Genomic DNA, 12,434 nt, shown 5'->3' with positions numbered 1-12,434 from the left:
CCTAGTTTTGGTAGGCCTTTCTGGAGTTGTTCATACACTTTCATGTGCTTGACTAAGTCAATTTAATTTTTTCCAGGCCCAGTCTGTTTTTTCTCACTCTTTCTGGCTCTCGGTTACGTAGACTGTCCCTTCTTTGCACAATAGCCATGTCTCCCACAGCACCAGAGAGCTTAGGTCAGAGAATCCCACAGGCTGCTTCTGCAGAAGGCAGCACTTTGCCTCCTGACCTTGGAGCTAACCACATCCCTCTGGGCCTCATGCTGTGTTAGCCAGCACCGCAACTTGTCCCCCTTTGTAGTGCTAAATAGGAATGCTGCCCTGTAGCTGCATGATTGTTTAATCCAGGCCAGGACTTAACCAAACCTTGTATGGTAAATTGTACAGCGCAGGCTCTCAGCCTTACTCTGTGACCAGGAGAGCCAAGACTCTTGACTATCCACATGTGAGTTAAGCATCTTTACTACACACAAGTTCTCTTTTTTCTCTGACGTGAAGAACATCAGCAGTTTGGGGTGGAGTTTCTCCCTGCTCTTTTCCTCCGTCACTAGTGCACCCATCCACATTCTTTTCCTTGCAGTTCAGTGCCACTGTGCTGAAGCCACCCTCCAAGCAAGGAAGGGTGTTACATTTAATTCTGCTTCAATTCACTGTTACTTTGTGGCTCAGCCATGCGGGCTTCCTATCCAGCTTAGATGTGGCGGAGTCACAAAGGGAGACACTGCCTTCTACTGTTGTATTAGATCAGTGGTTTTCATTTTTTTCATTTGCAGACCCCTAAAAAAATTCCAGTGGAGGTGAAAACCCCTTTGGAAATTCAATCCGTGGTCCATGGACCCCTACCATAGAAGTCTTAGACTGAAAACTGACTGGGCAGAATTCAGCTATAAATGTTGCATGTGCTCAGCGCAGCATTTGATGCAGCATGAGAAAGGGGCCCTAAGCTGTGGGTTTCTATGGTAATGACAACAATGCCAGGTTTTGACCTGTAGGTGGGGTATTCACATACTTTTGATCCATCAGAAAAACAGAATTCCTTTTTGTGGGATCTGAAGATTTATTTTCATAGTCACCTTTCACTGACCCTTTAGACCAGGGGCGGGCAAACTTTTTGGCCTGAGGGCCGCATGAGGTTTCAGAAATTGTATGGAGGGCTGGTTAGGGGAGGCTGTACCGCCCCAAACAGCCAGGCATGGCCTGGCCCCCACCCCCATCCGACCCCCCTGCTTCTCACCCCATCCAACCCCCCTGTTCCCTGATGGCCCCCCCAAGACCCCTGCCCCATCCACCCCCCCTGCTCTCTGTCCCCAGACCCCCCGCCCCTAACTGCCCCCCACTGCCCCATCCAACCCCCCTTCCTTCCTGACTGCCCCCCCAGGACCCCTGTCTCCATTCAACCCCCCTGTTCCCCGCCCTCTAACTGCCCCAGCCCCTATCCACACCCCCGGCCCTGACCACCCCCCGAACTCCCCTGCCCTCTATCCAACCCCGCTCCCTCGCTCCCTGCCCCCTTACCGCACTGCCTGGAGCACAGATGCGCCGCACAGCACAGAGCACCGGGTCAGGCCGGGCTCTGCAGCCCCGCTGCCCAGAGCATTGCGCCGGTGGCGCAGTGAGCTGAGGCTGCGTGGGAGAGGGAACAGCGTGGGAGAGGCCGGGGGTGAGCCTCCCAGGCCAGGAGCTCAGGGGCTGGGCAGAATGGTCCTGTGGGCCGGATGTGGCCCCCAGGCCGTAGTTTGCCCACCTCTGCTTTAGACATAGTCTGCGGATCACAAAGTGTCCATGAACCGCAGGCTGAAAACCACTGCATTAGATATTGCCACCTCCATGATTGCTCTTGACATTTTACATCCATTATTCTTGTTCTAATCCAGAGGCTGGTACTATACTTCCAGGTTATTTAGGCTGGTGTCCCAATATTGTTTCTGTACATGTGCTACCTCTTGGTCCTCTCCACCCAGAAAATCTCTTTGATAGAGTCTATGAAGTCCTTTCATACCCAGTACCACAAAGAGTCAGTGTAATGCACAAGGCTGAGAGACAAGACATGGGGTGAAATCTTGACCTCCATGGGAGTTTTGCCATTGAATTCAACGGAGCCAGGATTTCACCCATGAATTTTATTCCTAGCTCTATCGTTGACTTGCTGTATGACCTTGAACAAGTCTCAAGGTTGGTGTACCTCATCGTGGCTCTAACCCTGCTCTTATTGAAGTCAATGGCAAGACTCATGTTGACTACAAGGGAAGCAGGATCAAGCCCTTTAACCCCCATCACGCCAAAATGCAAACTGGGGATAATGTCTAACTTGGTAAAGTACTGAGCTCCTAAGCCACAAGATGCTATATTATTATTCACCCTCTTTAAGTACCATTATTCTTTATTTATATTGTTGTAGTGCCTACTAAGAGCCCTTGTAGCTTTCCTAGCAACCTAATCCATTTTCCCTATATTTAGTTATGTTCAGGAATTACAGTAGTTCCATTGGTTTCATCCCACCAGCTTTCAGAAGTGACAAACGTCTAGATCAGGGGTTCTCAGCCTTTTCCCTTCCAGGGCCCCACTCCCCCAGCATGCTATAAAAACCCCATGGCTCACTTGTGTCACAAGAACTGGTTTTCTGCATATAAAAGCCAAGGCCATTGTTAAGGGTAGCAAGCAGGGCAAAATTGCCTGGGGCCCCACACCACAGCTACATTGCTCAGGCTTTGGGTGCAGGCCCGGGGGTTTCCGCTCCACGCAGTGGGGCTTCGGCTTTCCACTCTGGGCCCCAATCCTGGCCCTGCTTGGTGGCCCCCTTGAAACTTGCTCGTGACCCACCAGGGGGCCTCAGACCTGTGGTTGAAAACCACTGGTCTAGATTGTCCCACAGCGTCACCTATTCACTCTTATCTCCTGCTCCTCAAGTTCTCATTTGTAATTATACTGCTGTCCCTAGCAGATTGCATGGTCTGATTTAACTGCTCTGCAGCACAGACCAGCTTGCCTCCAGGTACTAGTTTAAATAATTCCAACCCTCCCTGACCCCCACCCCCACCAAAATTTAGATTTATATTGCTAGCATGTAGACTAGAGTTAGGGGGATCTTCCATGATTATTCACTTCAATAACGCTGCATTTACTTCAGAGGCACTGGTGCCCCCTGTATTCTCACTTTGCACAAATATTCTACGAAATGAGTTTGTTGGCAGGAATGTTAAAAGAAACAGCAAAGACTAGAGAGAATTCATGAAAACCAGTTTTAATTTTTAAAGTCTGAATATGCACAGCAAGAACATGAATCTAAGAGTTATGTTTAACCAGTAAGGAAAGAGAAGTAACTCTATATGATGTGTTCAGTCATAACTAGAAAGATTGAATGCTAAGTACTCACATAAGCCCATGGTGCCAGCCTCTATCATTCACTTGTTAAATTTTTAGACGAGCACCTTCCTGCTTTCTCTCCTGCTGCCCCTCGCAATTGGGAGAAACTCCCCATAAACATGTGCAAAACTCACTCATTATCCTCCTTCAAAGCCACCCTGAAGAGTCTCCTTTGCCTTGATACCTATTAAAAACTTGCCAACGGTTAGGCAGCTGGTATGCTGAGATAACTGCCTATCATGTTGACCAGTATTGTCTCATTATTTTCCTGTGGTGCCCCCTCTGTCCATATCCATCTATTATCTTGTCTTATACTGAGATTGTAGGCTCTTTGGGGAAAAGGGAAAAGTCCTTTTGTTCTGTGTTTGTACAGCGCCTAGCACACTGGGGTCCTGATCCATTGCTAGGGCCCCTTGGCACCACAGTAATACAAATAAATAATAAGATGCTCACAAATAATTCACAAACAGAGCGAGAGGTTAACTTTGTCGAGTATGTTATTCACTACAAATTATTCCATTTGCTCCAGTAGAGAACCGCCTTTCTGAACCTGATCGCCCTTGCCTGAAAGGTTCCTTGCTGCGTAATGAAAATAAACACCGCTGCACTAGAAACTGAGACTCTGCAGTGGACTCTGTCTAGCATGCATTGTGCATGGAACCAGGATTATTTCACACACCTTAGAGAGCGATGTTTTCCATACACAAAAAGAAACGTTCAGCCAGAATGACCGAGCAGGACAACTCATTCCATAGTACCTTGCTGATGCCAACAATGTGTCTTGTCTGCCTGTGAAGAGTTGATCCCTATTGTTCTGTGTATGAGACACACTCTCCCCACTTTGTACTCTCACTGACTTCCTGGTCACCTTGGAGCTCCTACTATCTTAAATGCCCTGGCAGCTGTGAGACATGAGCCTACAAGGGAAGCCCAGCAGGGAAGGGAAAAAAACCAGTTCAAGTGCCCACAAAAGTCTTCTGTGAGTAGTGAAGGTGCACCAAACACTGAGCTGGTGGGAGAAAGTGGCTGAACCTCAAGATCCAGAAGTCTGGGACTGTGTCCAAAGTCAGCCCAGAAAAGGAAGGAGACAATGAGTGTGCCTAGTCCTCTCAGTGTGCGTATATATAATCCCCAGTGACTGATTACAAGCAGGTTAGCCCTGACTATAAATTGTCTACAAACTACAAATTGGAGCAAATTGGACTATATATAGTCTACAAACTATAAATTGGAGCAAGTTTTACCTCCTGGGAGTTGAGTGCAGATGGTTTCTTTAAACTGTTTTTTTTTTTAAAAGGAAATTTGTATCAGAGGCTGCTTTTAAAGTATTTGTATCACATTATTTAAATTTATCAAGATTCTTGTTCTTTCGATGTCACATTTTAGCCTTATTTTTCCTAGTTTTCAGTCTGCTGAAATTCAGTAGCCTTCAAGTTAACACCTCACTGAGATAATAAGCAAGGTGGAGGAAAAGAGTTCACAGCTTTGCTCCTGCTATTTAGCTGCAAAGAGTTGCCTGCAAGGACAGGAGTAAAGCAGCCTATGGGGAATGGGGGAGAAGAGAATGGATATGCTTCATTTTGATGTCTAAAGGCAGCGTCAATGTTTTTCCTCCCCACCTCCCTAAAAGGTGGGCTTTTAGGCTTGTTTTTTACATTTTATTCTCTTGCTTATAGCTGATGTGTGCTGGGAATAGAGAGCTTTCCAACCCTCCCAGGTGAAAATAGTTGATCACCACCATAGGCTAAGATCTAGCAAGAGGCACTAGGTGGTGCTTCAACCTCACACCACTGCCAAAGCAGACAGAGTCAAAGTCATGCTGTGGAAGGAGACTTTGCATTATAGCTCCCCAAACACCCTCCATCAGAGTGCTGGCATCCAGTGGCTCTCAGATATTCTCACATTATGCTCCACTTCTTCAGGGATCATCTTGTGGCCTGCCCTCCCAACCCCCCTGTCCGAAACCCATGTCTCCCCGGAGACAACTGGGGTGTTTAGTTACCTCATAAGAGGATGCTAGGCCAATGTTAAGGAGAAAAGATGAAAATCAAGTCACTCTAATGAAATACACCCAACAACCAGACTCCCCTGCTCCCCTTGCATGTCTCACTGGCTAATAACCCTCCCATAACCACCACATTAAGTTCTACATGACACAAAACTGGAGTCTACTTGGGGGTTGTGGTAGTTATTCCCTCTCCTTTCCAGTCATCTTAAGGGGATGTCCACGAGTCCATTCTTCCTTTTTTCTGGAGATGCCAGTGGGGTCACTGCCCACCAGTTCTACAGGGGCAGTCACCAAAATCTTGAAGGGAACACCTACCACATCCTTTCCCCAGTCAAAGAGGCCTGGGGAGGTTGGCTGACCAACAGGACTTAAAGCTGGCCCTGCTTTTTATAGGTTGGGCCAGGAAAATCTCACCCTGTAATGGGTGAGTTTTCCCTGTTTTGAGAAATCTCCACAAAATGCTGGGAAAGATTCCTCAGCACAAAGAAATCCTACTTACCAGGGGATGAGGTTTCCCTGACCCACTCCTCCAATTCACTGCCTCCTCATGACCATGACAACCATGGCCCCCTAACAATCCCATGCCTCCACTACAACTATACACCCTATGCCCCCCTCGCATTACTCCCTAGTGGCCCTCCACCTCTCCTCTTTCTACCCACTCAAGAATATTACTCTTTTGCCTTTCAATAACACTTCCTATTGAATGATCTCAAACCATTTTACCAACAGCAACACCTTTAGCCTCACTAACCTCTTGTGAAGCAGGAATGCATTTGCCCTATTTTACAGATGGTGAAAAACGAAGCAGAAAGAGGTTGAGTGATTTGCACAAACTCACATAGAGAATCTGCAGTACAGACAGGACTAGAACCCAGAATGGCCTCCAGGGAAACTAGGGAAGGTCACATTTGAAACTGTACTGTTCAAATGTACAAAAAATTTCAGAAAAAATGTAACCCCTCCTATTCCAATCACTCCTCTCAAAAAACCTTTAGCCCTCTTTATAAACCAGAAAGAAGCAGAAAAAAGGATATGAGCACAATTTAAAGCAGAAAATCCTTTGCAGATCTCTTTTAAGAGTACGCTTTCTTTTGTAAATTGGCTTTAATTTTAAAATGAAAATACTACAGTCTTACACTTATACAGCATGTTTCATCCTGAAGGATTCCAAAGGAGTCTACAAACTGTTGCAGACAGAAGTATCTCAACCATTACTACAATGCAGCCATCTCTGAGGCTGACTACAGAAGCTGTACAAAACTGCTCAGCAATTCAACACCTTTATGACAGAAAGTGAAGAACAGTAATATCAAATCAAAATTGTGGGATGGAATTTGACTAGGCAAGATGCCATTAACCCTGTGTTTGAATTGAGGCGGGAAACTGGAGAGAACAACCTTACAAAGAATGACACAATGTCTGTAAGGGGTATAAGTTTTATGGCCATTAATATTTGATGAAAGACATCACTTCCAGCAACAGAAATAATCCCCAGCATTGTGCTGATGTGAGGGCAATGTACCATCTATTAAACGACAGCACTTTCTGCAGCACACTGGGTTTTCTTTCAAGGTCTCCCATCCAAATGCTGATCAGGCCCAGCCCTGCTTTAGCACGGAAGATGAGATCACATGCTGATGCTAATGAGGTAAATGAGGCTGAGCTGATAACATTCGCAAGGCTGAAAATCTACAAGCACTGCCACGTGTATGCAATGAGCATGCAAAGCTCTTCAAAACAGAAATAAAAGCAACATACTGACTAGGGAACTCTGTTGTATGGAGTCAGTGTTTGCTACATCAAGGTCTTCCATTATATGGCTCTGGTTACAGCAAAATATTATTTTGCCTTATAAAAAGCTTCATCATGTACCTTGGAATGGGAAAACCACAAAATCACTTACAGATCTTCTATTTGAGGAGGAGGAGATAGGCCAAGATATTAGCTCCAAGAAGCTGCAATAAAGAAGATAAATGGGAATAGAAAGAGTTCTTAAAGAGCAATCCAGAAAGAAATATCTTTCCCCTTTTGCCCCCTAACCCTCCTATCCCTCAACCCCCACCCCTCCTAAAAATCAAGAAATGGACAACAGCCATATCGGGGCTGAAGGGAAGAGAGAACATTTGCAACATTTTCCATTGTCGCCTTTCAATTTACAACCAGATTCCATTAGCCTCAGTCATCCCATTAAGGGAGCAAATCTCAAGTCACATACAGTACGGAGCTTAATTGCTTTTAATGGTAGAGGATCGTATTCCCCTGTATCATGGCAAGGGATTAAAAGAAACCAAGCCAGGTAGGAGGTGAATGTAAAACCTGATGTTGGTGCCAAGCTTACTTTTTTTTTTTTTTTTCTGATTTCCATCCAAAACATGCTTACTTTGGCAGCCCAGCCAGAGGACTATGAAATCATAGTAAACATGCTGTCCAATTCTTACCTCTGCAGGACAGTAGACCAAATGTAAGTCTTGCGAATAGCAGCTGTTCTTATGGAAATTGTTTTGCATTTTGCATCTGGGGTGAAATTCTGGCCTCTCTGGAGTCAATGGGAATTTTCAATGGAGCCAGGGTTTCATCCTTGGACTCTAGGGGATGTTGCATTTAAAATGGTACCTATATCCAAGACCTTGCTCTTCAACCATTAGAATTAAGAACTTGGTGGAATTTTCAAAAGCATCTGAGGGCATTAGAAGCACAAATCCCATTGACTTTCAATAGGACTTGTGCCTCTAACTCCCTTAGGTGCTTTTGAAAATCCTGCCTTGTCGTCTGCCCCTCGATGAGCTGCGCACATAGATTCCGCCTGGGAGCTTTTGCTATTATTTTCCTGATATCTGCTTTTTAATTAAGTGAAGTTTTGTTGTGGGGGAGCAAGGTGATCTGGGGTTTTTAAAAGCTTCCTTTCAGCAGACTGAAGGTATGGCTCAAAGGGACTGGTAACAGGAGACAGGGCTCTTCACCCTACCTTGTGGCTTAAAGTCACCCATCGGCTGGAACTGATTGAAGGTAGTTGGTTACTTTATTATTATTTTTAATCATGTTTCTTATGGTAATGCCTTGGAACCAGCCCAGAATGGGGCCCTATTGTGCTAACACAGAGAAGCAGATAGTCCCTGCCCCAACGTGCTTACAATCTAAATAGACATGACGGACTCAAGGGAGGAGAGAGAGGTAGAACATAATTACCATTCGGTAGCTGCTTAGTAGCCTATGCAAAGCGAGTTGGTGTTCTCAGCCCTCTATCCCCAACATGTCATTCTAGGAATCATGTTGGCTAAAGGCAGGGTTTTCAAAAGCACCTAAGGGAGTTAGAGGCACAAGTCCTATTGAAAGTCAATGGGATTTGTGCTTCTAATGCCCTCAGATGCTTTTGAAAATTCCACCAAGTTCTTAATTCTAATGGTTGAAGAGCAAGGTCTTGGATATAGGTACCATTTTAAATGCAACATCCCCTAGAGTCCAAGGATGAAACCCTGGCTCCACTGAAAATTCCCATTGACTCCAGAGAGGCTAGAATTTCACCCCAGATATCTGGGACCTGATTTTGAGTTTAGGTACACCAGTACCAACCTGAAGTAACTCCACTGAAGTAAAAGACAGTGACAATAGTAGCTTCTGTGTAGCACTTTTCATCTGTACATCTTAAAGCAAAGGTGCATGAGTGTCATTCTCATTTTACAGGTGGAGAAACTGAGGCACAGAGTTGTGACAGGAATTAAGGCAACCCAGTTACTCTGGACTTAAACTGGTGTAACTGAGATCAGAGTCCAGCCCATGAGTTTTAGCAGGATTGGGCAATAGGCTATATTCTAGCAGAAATATACCATCTAGCGAGAATCACAGAATCGCAGAACTGGAAGGGACCTCAAGAGGTTATCTAGTCCAGTCCCCTGCACTCATGGCAGGACTAAGTATTATCTAGACCATCCCTGACAGGTGTTTGTCTAACCTGCTCTTAAAAATTCTCAAAATGATGGAGACTCCACAGCCTCCCTAGGCAATTTATTCCAGCGCTTAACCGCCCTGACAGTTAGGAAGTTTTTTCTAATGTCCAACTTAAACCTCCCTTTCTGTAATTTAAGCCTATTGCTTCTTGTCCTATCCTCAGAGGTTAAGAAAAAAATTTTTCTTCCTCCTCCTTGTAACAATCTTTTACATGCTTGAAAACTGTTATCATGTCCCGTCTCAGTCTTCTCTTTTCCAGACAAAACAAATCCAGTTTTTTCAATCTTCTGTCATAGGTCATATTTTCTAGACCTTTAATGATTTTTGCTACTCTTCTCGAGACTCTCTCCAATTTGTCCACATCCTTCCTGAAATGTGGCGCCCAGACCTGGACACAATACTTCAGGTGAGGCCTAATAAGCGTGGAGTAGAGTGGAAGAATTCTTGTGTCTTGCTTACAACACTCCTGCTAATACCTCCCAGAACTATGTTTGCTTTTTTTGCAACAGCGTTACACTGTTGACTCATATTTAGCTTGTGATCCACTATGACCCCACTTCCTGGACACTACGGTGCTAATAAGCGATGGTCACATAAACACCACCCTATACCGGAAACCTACTGACCGCTATTCCTACCTACATGCTTCCAGCTTTCATCCAGACCGCACCACACGATCCATTGTCTACAGCCAAGATCTACGATACAACCGCATTTGCTCCAACCCCTCAGACAGAGACAAACACCTACAAGATCTCTATCAAGCATTCTTACAACTACAATACCCACCTGCTGAAGTGAAGAAACAGATTAACAGAGCCAGAAGAGTGCCCAGAAGTCACCTACTACAGGACAGGCCCAACAAAGAAAACAACAGAACGCCACTAGCCGTCACCTTCAGCCCCCAACTAAAACCTCTCCAATGCATCATCAAGGATCTACAACGTATCCTGAAGGACGACCCATCACTCTCACAGATCTTGGGAGACAGGCCAGTCCTTGCTTACAGACAGCCCTCCAACCTGAAGCAAATACTCACCGGCAACCACATACCACACAACAAAACCACTAACCCAGGAACCTACCCTTGCAACAAAGCCCGTTGCCAACTGTGCCCACATATCTATTAAGGGGACACCATCACAGGGCCTAATAACATCACCACGCTATCAGAGGCTCGTTCACCTACACATCTACCAATGTGATATATACCATCATGTGCCAGCAATGCCCCTCTGCCATGTACATTGGTCAAACTGGACAGTCTCTACGTAAAAGAATAAATGGACACAAATCAGATGTCAAGAATTATAACATTCAAAAACCAGTCGGAGAACACTTCAATCTCTTTGGTCACTCGATTACAGACCTAAAAGTTGCAATTCTTCAACAAAAAGACTTCAAAAACAGACTCCAACAAGAGACTGCTGAATTGGAATTAATTTGCAAACTGGATACAATTAACTTAGGCTTGAATAGAGACTGGGAGTGGATGTGTCATTACACAAAGTAAAACTATTTCCCCATGTTTATTTCCCCTAACCCCACCCCCCACTGTTCCTCAGACATTCTTGTCAACAGCTGGAAATGGCCCACCTTGATTATCACTACAAAAGGTTTCTTCCCTCCTCCTCCCCCCCGCTCTCCGGCTAGTAATAGTTCACCTTAAGTGATCACTCTGGTTACAGTGTGTATGGTAACACCCACTGTTTCATGTTCTCTAGGTATATAAATGTCCCCAATGTATTTTCCACTGAATGCATCCGATGAAGTGAGCTTTAGCTTACGAAAGCTTATGCTCAAATAAATTTGTTAGTCTCTAAGGTGCCACAAGTACTCCTTTTCTATGACCCGCAGACCCCTTTCCGCAGTACTCCTTCCTAGGCAGTCATTTCCCATTTTGTATGTGTGCAACTGATTGTTCCTTCCTAAATGGAGTACTTTGCATTTGTCCTTATTGAATTTCATCCTATTTACTTCAGACCATTTCTCCAGTTTGTCCAGATCATTTTGATTTATAATCCTATGCTCCAAAGCACTTGCAACCCCTCCCAGCTTGGTATCATCCACAAACTTTATAAGTGTATTCTCTATGCCATTATCTAAATCATTGATGAAGATATTGAACAGAACTGGACCCAGAACTGATCCCTGGAGGACCCCACTCGTTATGCCCTTCCAGCATGACTGTGAACCACTGATAACTACTCTCTGGGAATGGTTTTCCAACCAGTTGTGCACCCACCTTACACTAGCTCCATCTAGGTTGTATTTCCCTAGTTTATTTATGAGAAGGTCATGCGAGACAGTATCAAAAGCTTTACTAAAGTCTAGATATATTACGTCTACTGCTTCCCCCACATCCACAAGGCTGGTTACCCTGTCAAAGAAAGCTATCAGGTTGGTTTGACACAATTTGTTTTTGACAAATCCATGCTGACTGTTACTTATCACCTTTTTATCTTACAGATGTTTGCAAATTGATTGCTTAATTATTTGCTTCCTTATCTTTCCGGGTACAGAAGTTAAGCTGACTGGTCTGTAATTCCCTGAGTTGTCCTTATTTCCATTTTTATAGACTGGCACTATATTTGCCCTTTTCCAGGCTTCTGGAATCTCTCCCATCTTCTATGACTTCTCAAAGATAAATACTAATGGCTCAGATATCTCCGCAGTCAGCTCCTTGAGTATTCTAGGATGCATTTCATCAGGCCCTGGTGACTTGAAGATAATATCATTTGTCCAAGTAATTTTTAACTTGTTCTTTCCCTATTTTAGCCTCTTCTGATCCTTCCTCATTTTCACTGGCATTCACTACGTGAGATGTCCACTCACTACCAGCCTTCTTGGTGAAAACTGAAACAAAGAAGTCATTAAGCACCTCTGCCATTTCCACATTTTCTGTTATTTTTTTCCCCCTCATTGACTAATGGGCCTACCCTGTCCTTGGTCTTCCTCTTGCTTCTCATATATTTGTAGAATGTTTTCTAGTTACCCTTTATGTCTCTAGTTAGTTTGATCTCGTTTTGTGCCTTGGCCTTTCTAATTTTGTCCCTACATACTTGTGTTATTTGTTTATATTCATCCTTTGTCATTTGACCTAGTTTCCACTTTTTGT

The sequence above is a fragment of the Natator depressus genome, chromosome 1 (assembly GCF_965152275.1).
Source record: "Natator depressus isolate rNatDep1 chromosome 1, rNatDep2.hap1, whole genome shotgun sequence".
NCBI lineage: Eukaryota > Metazoa > Chordata > Testudines > Cheloniidae > Natator > Natator depressus.
This window is presented reverse-complemented; position numbering follows the sequence as displayed.